General features: G+C 40.5%; 1 protein-coding gene across 1 annotated transcript in view; it reads right to left on the minus strand.

Annotated features, from left to right (window-relative positions):
• The window catches only part of LOC146785442 (thiamine transporter 2-like), a 383,376-nt gene extending 361,221 nt beyond the window's left edge, over positions 1-22,155 (minus strand). The window contains exon 1 of the mRNA XM_085634500.1: positions 21,971-22,155. The gene's annotated coding sequence lies outside the window, so the exon portion shown is untranslated. The remainder of the gene's footprint in view (positions 1-21,970) is intronic.
• Positions 22,156-23,132: the final 977 nt, after the last annotated feature.

Genomic DNA, 23,132 nt, shown 5'->3' on the forward strand with positions numbered 1-23,132 from the left:
TCTGTTGCGACAAGCTATATTTTGTAAAACATGTCCAATCGCGCCTGTATAGGTCGGTACAACATATTTTTTTGTCCGATCTGATTTTTTTAATGGGACCATCGAATGGAGATGGTTGCTGTGAAAACTGATTGAACCCCTAAAGCCAACTGAGGCGCAAGTGTATTTTCAAGAACCAGCTTGACTGAAAATTTGAAATAAAGGCCAAACTTTTTTTTGTCTTTCCAAAGGGGAGACCTCTGAGTTGATAGAGCAATGGAAACACAACAGAGATGACTTTTCTAAGCAGAACAATGTAAATAGCATGAGTGATGTCCATTAAGGAATCGTCTATTCTGCTGGTGGCACACAGATAGGATTTGACGTTAAACTGCAATTCTTTGTGTAAAGGTGCGGTGTGGCAGTGGGTGGTGGAGGTCCCTAACTGCTGTTTTTCACATACAGCATAAAGAGCAATGTTTTTTTCCCTGTGGTTTGTTGATAGGTGGTGGGCAGCTAAAAATGGATAGGAGAGTTGTAAGATAAGAGGGGGTTTCACTGACTTAGAGGGTACTTCTCAGTCAGTGAAGGGAAAAAAGAGGAAAGTTCTGAGCTCTTGCTATTTGGCACTGCTCAAATGATTTGATCCCCGACTGGTGGCCTACTACGCTGGGCCCAGCCCCTGTCCCGTAGCCTATGGCTAAGAACCCGGGGGTCTGTCTGGACCACTCTCTATCTATGAGATGCCAAGTAATGGCCACCTTGGACTCCTGCTGTCACACTCTGAGCCTTCTCCGTAGAGTGTTCCAATTGCTTCCCTTATCAGTCCGCAGAACCCTGATCCAGGCCCTGGTCATTAGCCGGCTTGATTATTGTAACTCTTCTCTTGCATTGGTCAATGAATCCCTTCTAAGTAGAATTCAGGTGATTCAGAACGTTGCAGCACATCTGGCTCTTAAAATGCCTCCTAGAACCTCTTCCCGACCATTGCTGAGGCAGCTTCACTGGCTTCCCATTCGCCAGAGAATTAAGTTTTAAATTTGCTGCTTAGCCCACAAGGCACTTCATGGTGGAAGTCCGAGCTACCTGGCGGAAAAACTTAAGTTCTACCTCCCAGGCAGATCGTTTCGTTCAGAGGGTAAAGGGCTGCTAGCCGTCCCCTGCTATAGCAAACTCCGAACAGGAGGCAAAACTTTTGCCTATCTAGCGCCAAGATATTGGAATTCATTGCACATGGAGCTGTGTAAGTGTTCCAATCAAAAAGGATTTACGCTACTACTCCATGACTAAAACCTACCCATATCTAGATGAAAATTATTACCAACATAATCAATATTCCCAGGAATATAACCATAAAGCACGACAAGTTAGAACTTTCTCTGATACCTCTGATTCCAATGGGGACACAAACGATCAGTTTTATGAACCATCAAGACCTAGTCGTCCTTATAACCCTCAATACCAGCCTTTTTTAGCCCAGCGAGGGACACGCAAAGGGCGACAATGAGTAAATTTTCAGCCCCAAATGAGAGGGAATTACCAACAACAGAATCTCTATGCACCATCGGACAACCAGCACCTACTAGAGACCAGGAACCAACAGTATTGGAGATAGTTGACACCATTCCTATCTTCAACCTGTCATCGGAGGTGTTAGATCCAGATTGTATGAGTCAGCTTTCAAACGGATTGTCTCTTGTTCCACATTCGTATACCAATAAATTTGAATTATACACTGATATAATTTAATTTTTTCGTAAAATTAGACTGAAAAAATACTTTTCCCAAGAGTCTAGCAGTATTTCTTTTGTTACTGCAAATACCACTGTAGCAGTGCCGTCTTCTTTCACTCCATCATTAGATCAGATAGGGCCAGAAGTTGGAGTGTTTGAAAAAGTTGTTCTCAAATGACTAGATCAAGCCACTCGCTTCATTCCCAAACCTCTATACAATCTTAGTAAAGAGGAATTCTCCTGTCTGTTCACCCTTAAAGAGAACAAGTCAGTTACCATCAAAAGTGCTGACAAAGGGGGAGGCATTGTTGTGTTAAACACAACCTCCTACGAAAAACAAATGATGACCCTTCTGAACGATTCACATTTTTACATCAAAGTTACTACAGACCTCACCAATAGAGTTAGCTCGGTATTTCAACGATTATCTAATATGGCTCTACAGAAAGGAGAGATAAATAAAAAAGAACATGCATTTTTGAACAGCTCCAAGAAAAAAATGCCTTGTATATACGGAGTACCCAAGGTACATAAAAATCTTCTTGAGCCTCCGTTACTACCAATTGTATCTACAATCGGATCGGTCACAAAACTGTTATCCAGATATGTTGACCAATGGCTACGTCCGTATATACCCAAATCTCCATCGTACATCAGAGATCCCGGTGATATGATCTCTAAGGTTGAACATTTACCTTTTAATTCAAACCAAGACACTTTAGTGACTCTAGACATAGATACACTACATAGCAATATTCCTCAAAGAGAAGCACTAACAGCTGTATCTTGGTACATTGACACATATGAAATTCCATGCCCTAAATCCTGTGTTTTAGAGGGCCTAACCATTGTACTCACTGAAAATACATTTGAATTTAAGAACATCGGGTTCAAACAGATTTGTGGTGTCTGTATGGGAGCTACAGTAGCTTCCTCTGTAGCAAATATATACATGTCCAAATTTGAACTTAATTTCATTTACAATGAGATTTCTCCTTTTTTTGAATCAATATATCATTGGGCATGTTATATTGATGACATTTATTTCATTTGGGGAGATAATGAGGACAATCTGGAAGATTTCTTAAAATGGCTCAATGTAACAGACATTAACCTTAAGTTTACAGCCCATACAAGTAGACAAGAGGTAGAATTCTTAGACATCATGAGCAAACATAATTTAGGCCAGCTAGAGGTAGATCTCTTCACCAAGCCTACGGCTAGAAATACCTTGTTACATTTTAATAGTTACCATCCGAGATCACAGAAACAAAGGATTCCCTTTGGGCAGTTTTTGTTACTTTGTCACAACTGTACAAACATTAAAGACTTTGACTCTAAAGCAATAACAATGAAGGCCAAATTTCTGGCCAGAGGCTATCCCCATCGGCTGATACGGGAGTCACTAAAACTAGCAAGATTTTGTGACAGAGACTATCTTTTACAAGCTAAAGACTCTAAAATAAGTGATCAATTAGTGTGTGTCACTAAACACTCTACTATGGATGAGCAAGTAAAACGTATCATCAATGCCAATTGGCACATACTGAATATTGATCAAGACCAATCTCTACAACAATAGTCAGATCATGCTTTAACACCCATGTTCCCTTTATACAGAAAACCATAGATGGCATATTACCGATTAAAGGTACATTTAAATGTCTACACTCTAATTGTAAAGCATGGATGAAGTCATAGAAGGACATACCATCACCCTGAATGGTTACACTACCCACTCAAAATCTATGACTAACTGCAAAACAGACAATGTTATTTACTTGATTGTCTGTTCCAGCAATTTTGGGTATGTGGGAGAGACTTCCAGACCTATGGCCATTCGCCTCAATGAACATCGCTCTGCTATTTGAACTAGCAAATTGCTAGCCCCCATGGTAAAACATTATCAAGAACAACAACACTCTGCCAATGAGATCAAATGGCATATACTTGAGAAAATCAACACCATGAATGATAACTATGGTGAAGAAGTGTGAAAAAACCAGAAGTTTTTTGGATTTTCACTCTCAATACTTTCCATAAAGGATTGAATAGTGAATTACCTTGGGAGAATGCCATTATATTTAACAATCATTAATTGGCACCTCTCCCTTATTTTCTTGGATCACATCTCCCTATATGGTATTTGCATCTTGGCCATACACAATTTCGCCTGGCACAGTACATACAGTTAGCAGTTCTTTTTCTTAGTGTGGTCTATATATAGTTTTAGCCCCTTTTTTTCTAGTTACATGCTTCCATAGCTTGTTTTGGGGTTTTATTTCTATTCTGCAAAATGGATTAGCTGCTATATCCACGCCTTGGTAGCCATAGCAACAGCTGCAGCGTCGAGACATTGTTTATGTCTATTCTTTATTCACCTTTTGACGTTGTCCACTGAAGTATTCTTCATTGCAGAGATGCTCTCAACTCACACGGCAACTCTTCAAACGTGAATATCAATGACGATTCTTCAAATGTGTATAGCGATGGCACCAAGCATTACACAGCAATTATTTAAACGTGCATAACGATGACAACACGTATTTCGTTGCAACCCAGATCAATTTACTGTCAATTAGGGAAAGATGTAACGATAAACATCTCACGAAGACAGGGAAAACAGGCACAACTTACACGTCTTGCTTGCCAATGCGGTAAAGCTTGCTGCATATGATGATGTATTGATCACAAACACACCACTCAGAGTGGTTTCCAAGAACTGGAGTTTTCAGGTTCCACAAGTTCCGTAGGGACACATTAAATTTAGAGATGTGCTCCTTTCACAAGTCTGAGGAACAGCATCTGATTCCTATTTTTTTGTCCTCTTGAAGAAATAAATGAATCTGATTCCTTCTCCTCTTGAAAAGATAGATAATACCACAATAAATCCAGCATTCTTTGTTGAGATCTTCTCTTGTAAGTTCCTGAGCCGACTACACCAGTGAAGTATTCTTCATTCTAAATGAATCAAGTACTCAGGTATACAGGTGCAAGATGTTTATTCCATAAGAGAAGATCCCATCCATCAGCCAGCAGTCCTTCCAGTAACTGAACATTTACAGAACTTTTCTATATACAACAATCCATGACATCAGGGATTCCAACATGACATAGTCTTAGCACATAGCACCTAGCAACATACCCCAGTGTGGAATACCACACATCTCCCTTCCTTATAAGAAAAACATATTTGTAAGTACAAAATCAAACAATAACATCAACAAAATCAGCAAGATAACTTGGTCATGACATCAGTAGAATTCTAATATAACATAGTCCTTGTACATAGCACCTAACAACCTATCCCCAGTGCAAAATACCACACATCACCCTTCCTTAAAAGAAAACCATATTTGTAAGTATAAAAGCAAACAAAATCAGCAAGATAACTTGTTTTTTTAATCACCCTGGAAGATGTCCTAGGGGAATTTAAATCCTTTTCCACTTCACCCTTATTTTGATGAGAAAAAGAACTTCCCTTAGCAGAAACCAACCCCTTGCTTTGATTCAGCACACCACTACACACAATTACTCTATTTAAATTCCAAATACGATGGTCCTGCGTTTGAATAGCATTATTGAACGTTTTAATTACCCTAATGGGCTTCATGAATTTAGACGAAGAGCTTCCCAACAACCAGGACATTTGATCCTGACCCAATCACCTACATTTACTTTAGTTTTCTTTACAGCATGTTTAACATCAAAGTATGCTTTTCTTGAATTTGCCTTTTCTTCCTCCACTCTCAGCATCCATTCCCCATCACACGCTCTCTCCTTTCCTTTTGATAGTTCATACTTGTTAACCCAGTACGGTTCAACACAAGTATTGGGCACTCTACCTCGAAACAACAAAAAAGGAGTCTTCCCAGTTGTTGCATGTGGAGTTAATCTGTACTCTTCAATTTTTCCAATAACTTCTCTTTTCCAATCTAATCCCACTCCTTTAGCCAATTCAATGGTCTCTTTAATAACTTTATTAAATCTCTCCACCATCCCATTGGCCTCCGGATGATAAAGAGCAGACGTCTTGTGAACAATCCCTCTAGTAGATAAAAATTGCTCCATTTCCCTAGAAACAAGTTGAACACCATTATCAGATAAAATTGATATTGGCAGGCCTTCTCTAGCAAATAAACTCTTCAAACACTCAATCACATTACAAGTATTAATTGTTGATAAGAAGAAAACCTCAGGCCACCTTGAGAACATGTCTATAACCACCAATATGTACGTTTGTGATCCTTTCCCTTGTATAGGACCAACAATATCCAAAGCTATCTCTTGCCACGGACCATTTGGGCGTTTCCTCAAAACCATAGGTTGCACATGAGCACACTTATTCTTATCACTAATGGCACAAGAAACACAGTCTCTTATAATTCGCTCAATCATTCTGTCCATTCCAGGCCACCAATATGACATGCGAAGACTTTCTTTACTTTTTGACAAACCTGAGTGAGCCACATGCACTAAATCAATTAATTCCTTTCTAAGCCTGGTGGGAGGAATCAATCTTGTCCCTCGAAACAACAAGTTACTGTCTACCGACAATTCGTTTCGTACAGCCCAAAAGGATCTTGTACTTTCTGACCCCTCTTTACTAGAGCTCCACCCCTTTTTTAACAAGGATACCACTTCACCCAGTGTCGCATCACACTCTAATTCCTTCAACCATCTTTCTTCTGAAATGATGTCATGATCTACTAAACAAACTATTTCATCATCCTCATCATCTTCTGAACTGTCTTCTTGCACACAACTACTTGGAACTAAGCATGAAAGAACATCTGCAACTCCATTTTCAACCCCAGGAATATATTTTATTCCAAAACTATATTCCTGTAAACCAATTACCCATTTGGTTATTCTTCCAGAAATGAGGTCTAATCCTTTCTTGCTAAATATTTCAATCAGAGGTTTATGATCTGTATCAACCTCAAAATCCAAACCCCACAAGACTTTCTTTAGTTTGTTTACTGCCCAAGATACTGCTAAAGCTTCCCTTTCTACAACTGAATATCGTGTTTCTGGATCTCTGAGACTTCTTGACAAAAACATGATAGTTCGCATGCCATCAACACCACATTGCTTCAAAACAGCTCCAAGCCCTTTCTCACTCGCATCAGTCACTAAGATGGATTTACTTGAAGGATTGAAACTTTATAACGAAGGGGCTTGACTAAGCTTCTTCTTGATAGCCACAAATTCATTTTCACACAGATCTGACCATACAAATTCTTCACCTTTACGCAATAGCTGTCTCATGTTCACTGTTGCTACTGCAAAACCCATCACAAACTTGGCGTAATATTCAATCATGCTTAGAAATTTCATCAGTTCAGCTTTGTCAGAAGGGGAACACATCTTCGTAATGGTCTCAATCAAATCAGGTTTAGGTTTCACACCTTCCCCAGAAATGTTATGTCCCAGATAATTGATGGTGTTAGATCTGAACTTGCACTTCTCCACCTTAACTGTAAGATTATGTTTAAACAAATTCCTCAGAACAGATCTTAATCTAATGTCATGTTCCATGTCATCTTTTGCAAACACCGAAATGTCATCCGGGTATACACATACCCCTGGAAGATCTTTTAACACCTTTTCCATCACCCGTTGGAATACTGAAGAGGCGGACACCAATCCAAAAGGCATTCTCCTAAACCTAAAGGTGCCAAAAGGCGTGGTAAAGGATGTATAGGCCCGGGATGACTCTTCTAGATCAATTTGATGATACGCCGAAGTAAGATCTATTGTGCTAAAAACATTTGCCCCATCAAGTAGCGTCAACAATTCAGTAATGTTCGGCAATGGATACCTATCCACTACCACACATTTATTAAGTTGCCTCAAGTCGATGCATAGACGCAAATTCCCATTGGGTTTGCGTGCTGCAACGACCGGAGCCAACCATTCAGATCCCTCAATTTCCTCTATAATCCCACAACTGCTTAACTTTTGTATTTCTTTTTTCATGTCTTCCCTAACAGATAGTGGGACACTTCTCACTTTACAACACACAGGAACTGCATCCCCTTTTAATTGAATCTTGTGTTGATACCCCTTTAAACAGCCTAAAGTTTCCTTAAATACATTTGGAAACTCCGTCTTTAGATTGTGTACATACTCATCATCCACATTTTTATCCACAGATTGAATTCTGTCTCTTAACTGTACGAAAGGATTAGCATTGGGATCAAGAAATACCCCCAGATCGCCCTGATGAATCCAGCTAATGATGCTATCTCCACGCTTTGACACATACATTTTTCCAGATATCAATCTATCTTTGTATTCTATCAACCCAGAAAAATACCCATGTAGCTTTATCGGTTCCCATCCATATGCCAAAGGAATGATATCAGGTTTCATTAACGTAATCTTTCCCTTAAGCTTTGAGTTATAAAATTCATTCGAGATGATGGTAATCTTTGCACCAGAATCAAACAGTACCCTAGTTTGTTCTCCTTCTACCAAGATTTCATCATAAGGGCAGGATTTGTTACTACATTTGTTTTCAACCTGTACTACATTCTGCCCACAAACATGATCTTCCGAATTCGATTTTCCTAACTCCCCTTGATATATTTCAATTTCTTTCACCTTGGGTTTAGGTTTCGTTTTGCATAAAACCGTGAAATGCCCCTTTAATTTACATTTGGAACATGTTTGATTGAGGGCTGGGCATCTTTTGTCATTAGCAAGGTGTCCTGCCTTACCGCATCTATAACTTTTCCTTTCAGACCACGTCTTCTCGGCATTACTTTTTTCCGCTATGTTGCGATTATCTCATTTAACTTTAACTATTTCAACGTTAGTCCCCTTTTCCGAATCCTTCTTTATGACAGCAACACATTTTAACGAGTGCTCAATACGTTTGGCAACCGTTAACACTTCCTCAAGCGTTGGTTCATCTCTTAACCACAATTCTTCCCTAATTTTTTCAATGGTACAGCCAAACATGAACTGATCCCTAATGCGTTCATCAGTTAGATTCTCAAATTTGCACGAGGAAGCAAGTTTCCTTAATTGAGTTATATAATCCTCAATTGTTTCATCAGCAGATTGCATCCTTTTTGTGAACTGGTATCTTTCAAGGATAGTGCTGACTTTGGGAAGATAATGCTTGTCAAGTTTCTTAATGCAAACCTCATCGTCATTTAGTCTACCAGCTCCTGAAGCTGAAAGCTCTGGCAAATGATCGAACACATCCTGACCTTCAGATCCTAAACAGTGCAAAAACAGCGATGACTTCCTTTCAGCACTCAAAGAGGGTCCGCAGACTGTGGCATACCTCTCAAAAACAACCTTCCATTTTTTCCATTTTATGGGAGGCGAACCAGGACACAATAAAAAAAATGGAGCTGCTGTAACATTTTGCATGCTTACAAATTTTCACCTTAACTAATGTAAGATAATGATATATTAACATAATGTTCAATTTATGAAGATAAATTCTTTACATAAACATCTCACTTTTTGAATGCATTTGTTAATTGTAAATTGTGTATGCTCCAGATTTTATAGTAAATGCAGTTTTTTAAAGTAAGTATCAATATTTCTAATATCTTGCTATAATGTATCCATTTCCAAAGGACTGTCGGTTTTATTCTGGACAATATGACATTAAGTCTCATATCTCACAACTGTTAGAAGAGAAAAGAAAGCGCAAGAGAAATAAATATTTACTGCCCAATTTTCATGCCTCCCTTGTGATGAACACACGGTCTTCCTACGCTTGCTTTATTTGCCAAAAAACTCGCTTTATTGTTAGTTTTCACTCCGTGTGCGCACTGTTTCTTATTTGCGCACAATAAACATTACTCGTTGCTAGGATACCGCACACAAAATGGCCACCACACACGCTTGAATGAGTGTGATGCGTGATGATGAGATCCGGTGCGGAAGAGCGCTGATAACAATGGCAAACGAGAAGGGCGTAGATCTCAAGCAGGCTGATGAGATTCGAGATTCCAGGTAGGCAGATGACACTTCTCCTTGGCAACCAATGTTTATTTACAAAGATTTTTAAACGTACTCAGACGCGAGGGAAAGATAACGTTGCAGAGATGCTCTCAACTCACACGGCAACTCTTCAAACGTGAATATCAATGACGATTCTTCAAATGTGTATAGCGATGGCACCAAGCATTACACGGCAATTATTTAAACGTGCATAACGATGACAACACGTATTTCGTTGCAACCCAGATCAATTTACTGTCAATTAGGGAAAGATGTAACGATAAACATCTCACGAAGACAGGGAAAACAGGCACAACTTACACGTCTTGCTTGCCAATGCGGTAAAGCTCGCTGCATATGATGATGTATTGATCACAAACACACCACTCAGAGTGGTTTCCAAGAACTGGAGTTTTCAGGTTCCACAAGTTCCGTAGGGACAAATTAAATTTAGAGATGTGCTCCTTTCACAAGTCTGATGAACAGCATCTGATTCCTATTTTTTTGTCCTCTTGAAGAAATAAATGAATCTGATTCCTTCTCCTCTTGAAAAGATAGATAATACCACAATAAATCCAGCATTCTTTGTTGAGATCTTCTCTTGTAAGTTCCTGAGCTGACTACACCAGTGAAGTATTCTTCATTCTAAATGAATCAAGTACTCAGGTATACAGGTGCAAGATGTTTATTCCATAAGAGAAGATCCCATCCATCAGCAAGGAGTCCTTCCAGTAACTGAACATTTACAGAACTTTTCTATATACAACAATCCATGACATCAGGGATTCCAACATGACATAGTCTTAACACATAGCACCTAGCAACATACCCCAGTGTGGAATACCACATCCACTTTCTAGATTGCCGGCTCTTTCCATCTGTTCCGGTAGTTCACGTGACATTTTAGCTGCATTTAAAAACAGCTCATTTGCCCGGCACCGTGCTACGTATCCTGATTGATTTTTCTTCGTGGCCCGCCTTTGAGAATCTTAAGTAAGTGTCCCTTGTATGTAACCTTCTGATGAAAATATGTATTTTGTAAGCATCATTAGTACGCCACCGACTTTTTGAGTGTTTAAACGCGGCCATAGCCCTCTGACGAAATCATTGTAAGCATGTCGCTTAATTTCTGAGTTTTTTAACTTTGCCGCATTCTCCACCATGTAGTGTCCTTGTTCCAAGGACTGTCCAGGCGCGTTCTGATTTCTTATGCTGTATTTAATAAGCTCATGTAGGAAGCATAGTATGTTTTTCATGTTTGGCTTATTCCTATACCAGTTTTTTAAATTGAATTTATTTTATTTTATTTTTCTGTTTCAGACAGCCTGTGTGCATTTTGTGCAATAACCCGTGACGTGGGGGTATTCCATTCAATTCTATCTTGACCAAGCATATAGTATGAAGACAGTGGTCATTGGAGCCCAACTTTTAATTCCCATTTTTCACATTTGGAGGCTCTACCCAGGTACTTTCCCTTAGTTCTTGGGTCATTTTATCTGCACGCATTAGACGCACAGTTGTGTCTTGGGTTTTTTCACTGTTATTTAGGTTTTTCTTTTTCTGTGTGTCCCTGTTTAGTACTCTACTGAGTTTTATTTAGCTCAGAGATTCTCCACCCTGGATTTGGCGGGAATCATCCCCTGGCTGCTCCTTCATTCATTAAAAATGTGAGCATTTACAGCTTATGCTTTTGTGTTTTGTTATTATTATTTCTATTGGATCACATTAATCTTTTATTGTTATCCATATTAGTATTAGAGATTCCCTGATTCTCTTCTTGTTCTTTCTATACACAGGTTGTTTTAATAATCGTATCTGCTCCTCATAGTTTATTATTTTATCTCTGATCATATAGAAAGTAAGTCTTTCCATTTCGTAGCTTATCTATGGCCATTAGTTAGGATTTGAGTCTCTCCTTTTCTTTAATAATTTCTTATCCATTCATCTTTTTTCTGTTTTTACATTTTGTTATAATTGATCGTATGTTTTGGTCCCTCGATTAGTTTAAATTAAAGATACCTCATGCTTGATTTAGCACTGACATCAAGCTCCTCTTCTCCTTTTTCTTCACAGTGGGTGACTATAATTTAACTCTTGGGTCTTTTGTGGCAGCACATAATCACATATGTATTAGTATGAAGTAGGGAACTCAGTGTTCTTTTAGAGCTGTTTGTGTTTATTTTTGTAGGGGAAAAGAAATCGTGGCTCTCCTGATGAAGGCGCTTTCTAGCGCCGAAACGCGCGTTGAGAAGATCTCTGTTACAGCCGCCGTCTTTTTCTGTCTATATGTAATCATGTTTGTTGCATCACATAATGATTTGTATTAACTTTTGTCTCTATTTGTTATGTAATGTAATTTTGCATTATTAATTGAAATCATGCTGCATCATTGGTACAATTTAAGATATATCTTTTGTAACTCTAATTAAATAAAATTTAAACATGGTTTTATAAATACTGTGTACACTGAGTTCCCATTTGAATATGTTGCTGTTGTCTCACATAATGATTTAGTATAGTATTCAGACTGCGTAGGGTGTTTGTATTCAAAGTGTTCCAATCTCTTCCTTTTTAGGCAACTTCTAAAGACCAAACTGTTCTGATACTGATTTACTCTGACCTGTCATACGTCTTTTTGGGCAGCGCGGAGATACTCCTTCGGGGGTGATTCCGGCGCTTTATAAATCCCATACAAAATACAAATACAAAGTAGGGGAAACTGCAAATACAAATCTAAAGGTTGACATAACACAGAACATGAACAAGATAATATTTGAATAACATGAAGGCACTATGCAAATAGGCACGCCAAAATAATATTTAGGAGATTCGTTTGTTAGAATTTAAAAGGTCTAAATAGGTCCACAAATGACAATAGGTGAAAAAGGGGGTTCAAATATTCAAGCCTTTTATTATTTGCTTTATGGAAACCCACATAGCTTAGCTAGGTTTTGACTCTACACAGCAAGTATCTATCTGATGGTTTACCATTTTGGAACAGAAACTCTGCTCTGTCAAAGTTGGTCAGACAACTGTTGACAAATTTGGGAGTTGGATCATTACGCACTTAGAATTCAGACACATTACTTATAGTATATGTGTTGTCTCTGACCCCAGTACAGACAGCCCACACATGTTTAACACACCTGCCTTGGAGTTGGTGACTTGGTTGGGGAGATAATCTTCGTAGGTGATTTTAATTGTGTAATTGACTACAAAATTGATTCCACCAAGCACTTCACTTATCCACTGATATCAAATATTTTGGAAGTCAATACAGAATCTAATGCAGATCCATACTGTGTTAGGTGTATGGTGGGCATTTAAAGGGGATGAGCCAGGATGAAAATTATTTTCTAGTGCGCGCAAACAGTTTACCCATTTAGATATGGCCCTGGTTGCACAAAAGGTGATCTCCAATCAGGTGTGGCTCTTCCACTAAGGCCGAGGAGCATCGCCCCACTGCTCTCAGAACAGGAACAAGGAAAAATAAAATGATAATCATTTTTATCATTTTATTTTTTCAAACTAAGGGGCTGGGTTAGGACGGGCAGGGCTGGTGCCACATGGGGAGGGGTGGTTCATGCACTTTTAGTGTGCATAATCTTTTGGCCGGCAATCTTGAGCCAGCCAAACAGTTATGCACACTTAGCATGTTCTCCCCCGGACTGTAATACACAGCCTGGGTGGAGAACATGCCCAGGCTCCCAGTCCCCATCTCAGTGCTGAACCATGGTACTCAGACCAATCACAACGCTGCATTGCAGCGTTGTGATTGGCTTAGGAGAGTCTGTGTGTTTCTGGGACTCGTCAGAAAAGCAACGATGAAGTAGAGATGGAGGCAATCATGAGGAGGTAATTTATTTTAAAATATGTTTGTCCACCCTTACCCTCTCACCTCCGTTACCTGCCAGCCACCACTGTCTCCAATACTCCAATGGAAATCTATCCTTAAATCACTTCTGATAATAATCTTTTGTTATCAATCATAAATGATAATTTATTGATGGATAGGTGTGGACACTGTACATTTGAGCACACCCTGCTCCTTGGTGTTGAATACTGAATTTTATACTTTTGAGGATTGCTATGGGCACCACTTTGAATAATATTATCTGCCATGCTCTTAACGCTTATATCAGACAAGTGAATATTGAGTTTGTTATCAATAAAAATAGGTTGTAATGTAAGAAGGAAAAAAAAAATTTGCAGAGCTATTAGCTCTACAAAAGGTTCATGGCAGATTAATCAGTGCCACGACATGGAGGAAAGGGACTCCTCTTTTTGTCTGGCAGATTTATAAGCAGTTAGTGAAAAGGTGACTGATACATTTAAAATCAATAGGAGGCTTGATTATGAAAAGGGTGAGTCGATAGAAAAAATTCTGGGATATAAAACTAAGGAAATGCAGAGGAAGACAGCTTTAAAAAACATTAAGGATAATGAGAGACACATGGTCAAGCAAGCTATGGAAGTGATTCGGCTGTTTAAGATCTACTATCGGGAAATATACAATAATGAACTGCCATGTTCTTCTCCCAATGGTACTAATTATACCTGAGCAAAGTCAACATAAATCAGCTGGATTAAATGCAGACGTATTGTCTGGATGGTGACTTTCCACTGGAAGATCTCAAGCAAGCAATTTTGTCCTCACCACCTGGAAAAGCGACCAGTAGTTACTGTATTCTGGCAGAATTTTACAAGGCATTCATGGATCACCTTCTTCCCATCCCTTTTCAAATGATTACTGGTTTCAATCACTGGCTGGATATACCCGACACCTAGAAATATATCAGAATCGCAATTTTAAAAAAAAAAGGAAAACTGTCAGACAAAAGAGGATCATACTGGCGGATATCACTACTCAATTCCAGTTCTAAAATATATTCTTAAATATTAGCTAACCGCCTCTTCTCAGTTATCAGATTGTTTGTCTGTCTGCACTAGCATGGCTTCATACCCTCATGGGGTACTACCATTCACACAAACACAGTAATACCTCTATTTGATGCCGCCAGCGAGCTAAACAAATGGGTCGGTATCAGCCTCTTAGATGGCAAAAAAGCATTTGATAGAGTTTAATGACAGTTTTTATGGGCCAATATGAGAAAGATAGGTGATCAAATATTGTATAATCTGGTTCAATGGCCTTACCAAAAAACAGATGCCAAGATCATACTCTACGGCATTAATTCTGATCCATTCCCAATCCTCTGAGGGATATGCCAGGGCTACCCAGAATGGCCTTTACTATTTGCCATTTATCTTAAACCCTATTTGTACCAAAATACAGAACAACAAGGATACCACTCCTATTAATATTAAAGTGATTAAGGTGAAAATCTCTGCCTGTCCAGACAATGTAATTTATTCTTCGGATACTAACAAGTAACCTCCTAGACTGAAGCAGAAGCATCTGATTTTGACTGAGTGGCGCACCAATAAAACACAGATGACATTAAATGATAAATTAGAGGGCAAAGATAAAAGTATCACTAACATCTACACATATTTAGGAATCAAAATCTCTAGCTGCATACTGCACATAGTTCAGTTAATTATGAGGAGTGAAAAAACAATATATTGTAAAGATGCATCTATTGTATTGGAACCTAGAAGTCCTGCTGGCCCATGCAATATTATTTAAATGACCATTCTCCCAAATGCTTTATATCTGTTTAGAGCGATCCTAATGTATGTTCCACATTCTAATTTCCGGAGACTGGATTTAATGATCAGCAGCTTCACTTGAGGGTATCAAAGGGCATATAGAGCCAATCGATTCGTTCAGTTCTTTGGTATTAATTAAAGGTGACACTAAAGTACTGTATATTTGGCTTCAGGGTCTGAAGCTGGGGGTGGTATTTTTCTCGACATTCAGACCCCAAATACATTAAAATAGTAACATTTAAGGTCATCCTGGAAGCTTATAAAATATGAACAGAGTGGTGCAAAAGTTATAAAATCACTGAAATTAATTCATATACTTTATTTTAGAAACGTTCTCCCTTTCCTTGGATCTTTCATGATCCCACATGTTATAAGTGAGTTTAGAATGGTTTGATGAATGTTGGTAAACTCTTTATAAATAATGTATATATCGAAAGACACAAAAGCAGCTGACCAAATGTCCCGCACATTAATCCCTATTCAAATTAAATATAAAGTTCTGTGCAAAAACACCTCGGAACCCACCGCAATATGATTCCACTGACATCCAGTGCCAAGCAATTTTTTACAGAGGAGTGTGCACCAAAACCGAAGTCACAGTTATCCAAATACGTCCTTGCAATTTCTTTTATTCGTCAAGTGTAATCAAAACAGGACATCAGCCAACGCGTTTCGTTCCATACAATGGAACTTCGTCAGGGCAATGGAATACGCAATGAGCGATCCAAGTAGTCTCCAATAATCAAAGCAACCTGAATCAGTTTAGGCAGTAATACTTCACTGACCTGGATGTATATACACCCAAGCAGTTGGAATCCTCAATTAATAATCACTGAGCGAAATAGACAATTATCCCGACACAAGATGATCAAATCAAGCTGTTCTTTAGAAGCAATAATGAAAAAGGTCCCACAATCATAGGTCCAATATTGTAACATCCAGCCTTGATACTCTGGAAAAGTTGCAACGCCGTTCGGCAAGTGAGCCTGAATGCAGTTAAAAAAAAAAAAAGAAAAAAAGGGTTTTTAACATTTTCAAGATTGAACCTTTTAGGGTCTTCAGAAAAAGTTTGACCTATCGTTGTTTCAAAAACCCACAAATCTTGGTTGATTTCCGACATAGCAAGAATGTAAATATAAAACTAGAAAGAAAGGATTTGCTAGAATGTGTTTGTTAGATAAAGATTAACATCACTAATTAATTCTATGGGGTACAATCCTCTTTAAGAGAGGATGAATTGGAAGGTGTTAGAAATGGGGGTCTCTAGTTGGCAATGGCGGACCACTGTCCAAGCAGGGACCCTTCTACCTAAGTCAGAGTAAGAGGGCTACACCCTTTGATAAACCCCGCTCAACCTGTGGTAACGTAGCACGAGCAGCCAGGCTTATCTCAGAGGCAGTGTGTGAAGCATTCATGATCATACAAAGTAACACAGTGAAGAACACTACAAAGGGACACCACACAAGTAATTATGGAAAAATAAGTATCTTTATATATAGGCTTATCACAAGACCAATAACAGTAAAAAGCCACAATACTATAAAATAGGATTATTCTTGAAATTTCTCAAAAATAGTTCAAAGTGTGCAAAGAGGAGTTCAGTTCAAAGCAGTGGTCTCTGAGACCCTTTTAATTACAAAGTACCTGGATTCTGTAGCAAAACAACCAAAATGTCGCAAGCGAGCTGTAGCGATGAATTTCCTCACGCGAGACCGGCAATGCGTTGAATCCTTGCGGTAAAGGGGGATGATGTGCCAAGCCTGTTGCGTGTGCGACCTTGTTGCGATGAGAAGAAATGGCACTCCGCGAGGGAGCGACGATCCTGGTGCGATGCGATGAAAATGGCGGACGCAAATGGCGAGCACTCAACAGCCCGCAAACATGCAATGCGATGATCTTGGGGTGTTAGCGAGCACTTTGAGGCCCACAAGCGTGCGATGCAATGATCCTTGGTTTGCGAGCGCTCGGCGGCAGCAGAGCGATGATTTTTCATATACTCTTCAGCTGCGGCGGCTCGCAAACGGGCGTTAGCGACGATTTTCAGCACTCTCTTCTCTGTAGTAGAACTAGAGGCCCTGGAACTCACAGGAGCCTCACCTGCAGATAGAAATCTTCGCTGGGAGGAATCAGGAGGCTGGTAGTGGAGTCTGATGTGCCTGAGACTCCAGCAGGAGGCTAGCTCTCTGCTATCCCTCGGGTGATTGCTGTAGCAAGATAAATAAAAGTTCCTTCAAAGTCCTTTTCCTCTTCTTCCAAGTCCAGTAGTAACCACTGCAGGCCAATCCAAGTAACAGCACACAAGCACAAGGATAGTCACCTCCTGCAGATTCCTTCAGTTACACGGACAGAGGTTCTTCTTGTTGTCCAGGAGCAATACAAATTGTAGGGGTTTCAGCACAGATATGTATACCCCAAAAGTCTTTGTTCTCAGAAGCTACAAGTCACTCAAACCCAGCCAGAACCAGTTCTGCCCAGACCTGCAGCACTTTGTTTACCAGGCTGCATCCTTCCTTTCAGAAAGAGGGGGTCTGCCATCAGACGCACAGTGGGAGGTGGAGCCAGCATTCACCTTGCCAGGCACAGCCCTATTGAGGTCATGGAGCTACCCTACCCCTCCCCATACTCCAATGCAGATCTCTCTATTCAACCCAGGTCTGACTCAGCCGGCCCTGTCCCTCCAAAACCAGACAGCCAATACACATAACAGCAGAGCACACAGGAAGGCTTAGGCAAGAAAATACCTACTTTCTAAAAGTGGTATTTTCAAACACAGAATATAAAAATAAACTTCACTAAAAGATGTATTTTAATATTCTGAGCTCAGGCATACTAAATTCCTTTTTCTACCATGTTCTTCGGGTCAGTTAGGACTATACAATGTAATAGTCAAAACTGCCCAGTCTGGCCTATGGAGAACAGGTAGCCTTACAGTAGTGAAAAACGAAATTGGGTGTAACAGGACATGCTACACACACCAAGGCATGTCCTACCTTACACATACAATGCACCCTACCATAGGGGTGACTAACATGATGCCAAGGGAAGGTTCAGGGGCTGAGAAGTGGGTGCACTTCACAGCCAAGATGGCAGTTCTGGACTGCACACAGACTCTGCAGAGGCAGGTCTGAGACACACTTTACAAGCAGCTTCTAGGGGTGGCGCAAACCAGCGCTGCAGGCCCACCAGCAGCATTTGGTTTACCAGCCCTGGGCACACACAGGCACGCTACTAGGGACTAACAGACAAACCAAATAGGCCAATCATGGATATACCAATTCACATGTCATATTTACACAGGGAGCATTCACGCTGTGGCACTGAATGGCAGTGGCACAGCGCCCAGAGCATCTAATACCAGAAAAAACTGAGGAGACAACAGTGAAAAATGGAGGGGAGACCCATGCCAATGGTGCCAGGTCTAACAGAAGGCCTAGCAGATAGATGGTCCTGAGACCCTTTTAATTACAAAGTACCTGGATTCTGTAGCAAAACAACCAAAATGTTGCAAGCGAGCTGTAGCGATGAATTTCCTCACGCGAGACCGGCAATGCGTTGAATCCTTGCGGTAAAGGGGGATGATGTGCCAAGCCTGTTGCGTGTGCGACCTTGTTGCGATGAGAAGAAATGGCACTCCGCGAGGGAGCGACGATCCTGGTGCGATGCGATGAAAATGGCGGACGCAAATGGCGAGCACTCAACAGCCCGCAAACATGCAATGCGATGATCTTGGGGTGTTAGCGAGCACTTTGAGGCCCACAAGCGTGCGATGCAATGATCCTTGGTTTGCGAGCGCTCGGCGGCAGCAGAGCGATGATTTTTCATATACTCTTCAGCTGCGGCGGCTCGCAAACGGGCGTTAGCGACGATTTTCAGCACTCTCTTCTCTGTAGTAGAACTAGAGGCCCTGGAACTCACAGGAGCCTCACCTGCAGATAGAAATCTTCGCTGGGAGGAATCAGGAGGCTGGTAGTGGAGTCTGATGTGCCTGAGACTCCAGCAGGAGGCTAGCTCTCTGCTATCCCTCGGGTGATTGCTGTAGCAAGATAAATAAAAGTTCCTTCAAAGTCCTTTTCCTCTTCTTCCAAGTCCAGTAGTAACCACTGCAGGCCAATCCAAGTAACAGCACACAAGCACAAGGATAGTCACCTCCTGCAGATTCCTTCAGTTACACGGACAGAGGTTCTTCTTGTTGTCCAGGAGCAATACAAATTGTAGGGGTTTCAGCACAGATATGTATACCCCAAAAGTCTTTGTTCTCAGAAGCTACAAGTCACTCAAACCCAGCCAGAACCAGTTCTGCCCAGTCCTGCAGCACTTTGTTTACCAGGCTGCATCCTTCCTTTCAGAAAGAGGGGGTCTGCCATCAGACGCACAGTGGGAGGTGGAGCCAGCATTCACCTTGCCAGGCACAGCCCTATTGAGGTCATGGAGCTACCCTACCCCTCCCCATACTCCAATGCAGATCTCTCTATTCAACCCAGGTCTGACTCAGCCGGCCCTGTCCCTCCAAAACCAGACAGCCAATACACATAACAGCAGAGCACACAGGAAGGCTTAGGCAAGAAAATACCTACTTTCTAAAAGTGGTATTTTCAAACACAGAATATAAAAATAAACTTCACTAAAAGATGTATTTTAATATTCTGAGCTCAGGCATACTAAATTCCTTTTTCTACCATGTTCTTCGGGTCAGTTAGGACTATACAATGTAATAGTCAAAACTGCCCAGTCTGGCCTATGGAGAACAGGTAGCCTTACAGTAGTGAAAAACGAAATTGGGTGTAACAGGACATGCTACACACACCAAGGCATGTCCTACCTTACACATACAATGCACCCTACCATAGGGGTGACTAACATGATGCCAAGGGAAGGTTCAGGGGCTGAGAAGTGGGTGCACTTCACAGCCAAGATGGCAGTTCTGGACTGCAGCTTCTAGGGGTGGCGCAAACCAGCGCTGCAGGCCCACCAGCAGCATTTGGTTTACCAGCCCTGGGCACACACAGGCACGCTACTAGGGACTAACAGACAAACCAAACAGGCCAATCATGGATATACCAATTCACATGTCATATTTACACAGGGAGCATTCACGCTGTGGCACTGAATGGCAGTGGCACAGCGCCCAGAGCATCTAATACCAGAAAAAACTGAGGAGACAACAGTGAAAAATGGAGGGGAGACCCATGCCAATGGTGCCAGGTCTAACAGAAGGCCTAGCAGATAGATGGTCCTCTAAGATTGGGATTGCTGTAAATTCATGGGAAATTGAATAAACATTTACAAATGCTCCGTATTGATATGCGTTAGACTCAAAGTACAGCAATTTCAACCAGTTAGTATGCTAATTCTTAGATAAGATATCCAAGCGGAAGGCCAAAGGGTGTTCAAAATTCCCACGTTGTCAGAGGAAGGGTGCTGATGTGCACATATCTGGTAACTACTCCAAGTTGTATACTTACTGGTTATAAATTGACAGATGAACGTCGCCAAGGAGCTTAACATTAATATTATTATGTTGGGTATGGAGTTGAGCATTGCTTAGTGAAATATGGGAATTGGTTTAATTGGGATCGTAATTGCTAGACTTTGTGCTGCACAAGATTGGAAAAGTAAACATCCACCCCCAGTGGGTAACTGGTAGATACTTATGTGTCACTTTCATGAAAGGGCAGTTGCCATTCTAAACGTTGAAGGAACAAAGGGACCTAAAAAACAAAAAAAGTGAACTTTGATGGATGATTGGATTTCTTTTTCTTGTCGGTCTCCTGTTAAGAGATTTACTCTATTAAATAATGCAATTTAATCCAGTGTTTTATGATATGTTCGAACTATGAATCATGGAAATATATTCCATTAATGTATCTGTAACGCTTTACCATGCTCAACCTTCCCAATAAAAAATAAGTTTCATAAAAAGGCTCTATCAATACGTGTGTGCCACGGAGAAACATAACCAGTTTACACCTGCCTGTGCATGGGTGTGTGCGCGTCTGTGTGTCTGTGTGTGTGCCTGACTTATTGTGCTAGCCCTCCTGCAGCACACGCTTTGCCCCTTCAAAGCAGTAAATGGTCGTAGTTTTCTAACCGTATTTGGTGACTAGTAAGTGAATAAGTGACGAGGCAAATATTTTAAGAGATTTACAATTTATGATTTTAACTTATCGGTGAAGAATATATTAAGTATGTGAATTCTAAACAATTATTCCAGTTGTGCAATGGAATATCTCTTCCAAATGTAGGTGTCAGTGGTATAGTAAGGGTTTTATGGGTCCGAAAAAAATCAGGAAGAGTGTCCCATTCCCTGGTTTTAAACAGCTACAGTTGAGGATGGTGGGCCCTTCAGAATCTTCAACCCCGGTGCCACTGCACCTGCTGCATTATTGATAGCTACGCCCGTTACTCTTTGACATCTATTCTCTGGAAAGTGTGCCAGAGTTATGGATACAGAGTGTGACAACCACACTCTCGGAGACAGTTCTACAGAAAAGATTTCACAAATTGAAAACAAGCATTCAGTTGTACTTAAAAAGACGTTTAAAAAAGACATGTTGCTGAAAAACCAGCTACTTCTTTTGCTGCTTCATTAATTCGCGGTGTGAAAACGTCCGTACCTTTGCTGTGTGTTTATGGCGTCCTGTTTCTGCGCGTCTGTTTACCACACATCAAGCTCTGTAACAAACTGTTTCTGGAACAAGTTAAGTCTCGCAGCAAACCACTCGCTTTCATCTCGCTTCTGTCACAGTATTTTCTCACACGAAACTCCAGCTCTCCTTTCCGCCTCCTCCCTCTTTTTCTTAACTCTTTCATGCCTAACATATCTTAATGTGTGCAGTTCGTGATTACAGGCCAAACAAAACCTGTCTTTATTTCCCTCAAACAACCTCCTCCTGGCTTGCTCCCCGCTGGCATAAAAACGGAATAGTTAAAGCAAGAGTCAAGAACAACTCTGACTGAATATCTGATTTCTGGAACTCATTAACTTAATCAAACCCTAATTTCATAGCCTACGCTATTCAGCACTAACCTGACAAGTAATAAAAGCAGTGCCACCTGCCTCTAGAGTTTGAGAGTTGATTTCCCTGCCTCCCTTGTGCCAAAATCACCAGCAGCAACGTTTTACAAAATGAAATTCTAAAAAGCTGTACCTGTGCAGAATATTTTTGTGTCTGTCACTTGAGATTTGCATGGAAGTTCTTTTCTTGAAGATTTTTTTTATTTTTGTAATCAAAGGGTGATACAAAAGGAGGGCTTGATGTACTAAGGATTTTTGTAATTACTAACACTGCAATTATCAAAATCACAGGATTAATGGCTGAACATTGTCTTTTAATGTGTAGTAACCCCGTTTTACAATTCAGCAAAGCCTTTCCAAATCACAAAATGAGTTTTGCATCTCACTCCGAATGACAAATGGGCGGGAGCGTGAAAGGGGCATCCCCTCCCATTTACGATTTTTAATATGTCTCAATGATTTGTGTCACAAATTGCCGACACAAAACATTGAAAAGTTACGAGTCCTCAAAGTAAGTGGCAATCAATTCACAAATATATGATATCCCCGTTGGGTAGCTTCCAATTTGGAAACTGTGTGGGAGACCTCGGTGGGAGCAGGCAGTGGAGAAAGGAACCACTAAGTGCTAGAAAAGTTTCTTACCAAATGCACAACTTTTCATATTTTTAAATGTTCATATAAGGAACACAAGATAGTTTAAGAAAATGTTTTGCGTTAGTGATCATTACTTGCAACATGTCTTCTTGCACATTGCACCCAAC

Source organism: Triturus cristatus, chromosome 11 (assembly GCF_964204655.1).
Source record: "Triturus cristatus chromosome 11, aTriCri1.1, whole genome shotgun sequence".
Lineage (NCBI taxonomy): Eukaryota > Metazoa > Chordata > Amphibia > Caudata > Salamandridae > Triturus > Triturus cristatus.